Below are 718 nucleotides of genomic sequence, written 5' to 3'. Positions count from 1 at the left end.
TGTTGAAATTTATCAATGAGCAGTGTTTATTGAGTCTTAATGTTATATTTTAATGGTGTGTGTGTGTGTGTGTGTGTGTGTGTGTGTGTGTGTGTGTGTGTGTGTTTCCCTCTTTTGGTTTGTTGGTTTGGAATTATTTATTTCCTGTGTTTTCTTGTGTATGGTTAACAACCTATTATATTGAAATTTCCCTTCCAGTGCCTTCTATAAAACTGAATTTTGTAGATAGATACCAATAAAAATATGGAACACTTCAAAAATTTGCCTGTTATTTTCTTGCAAGAATCATGATAATCTTCTATATAACATTTCAATTTTAGTGTATGTCCTGCCTAATCAAGAATCTGTTTCCAAATTTAAAAGCATTATGGGTTGTTACAGTAAGAATGTTTTCCTGATATGGTGTTGACTGAGATTACAGGCACTGAAAGAGCCTTTCATATGCCCAAGGGAAAGCTGGGCATAACCAAGCTTGTCCAAAACCAAGACATGTCTTGGGATTTATGTCTCAAAAGTTTGTCTAAGTGGGTGAGTAAAGAAACAGAGCATGTAACATTTACATTGTGACCATATATTTTTGAGAACTTGCAAGCTGAAAACCATAGGCTTAGATATTTATAAGGCAAGCCCAGGCAGAAAGTGGTAACAGCATGTTTTATCGCAATGTTTTATCTAATAAAACATTACCTGTCATGTAATCCTGTATCATTTGACTATC

General features: G+C 34.3%; 1 non-coding gene across 1 annotated transcript; it reads right to left on the bottom strand.

Annotated features, from left to right (window-relative positions):
* Positions 1–237: 237 nt before the first annotated feature.
* On the bottom strand, positions 238–342 carry LOC116899782. The gene has a single exon (XR_004387792.1). It is a non-coding gene; the product is annotated as a U6 spliceosomal RNA (small nuclear RNA).
* Between the last annotated feature and the right edge of the window lie 376 nt (positions 343–718).

Source organism: Rattus rattus, chromosome 4, assembly GCF_011064425.1.
Source record: "Rattus rattus isolate New Zealand chromosome 4, Rrattus_CSIRO_v1, whole genome shotgun sequence".
Taxonomy (NCBI): domain Eukaryota; kingdom Metazoa; phylum Chordata; class Mammalia; order Rodentia; family Muridae; genus Rattus; species Rattus rattus.
The sequence above is the reverse complement of the archived record's forward strand: the minus strand, read 5'-3'. Positions and strand labels throughout refer to the sequence as shown.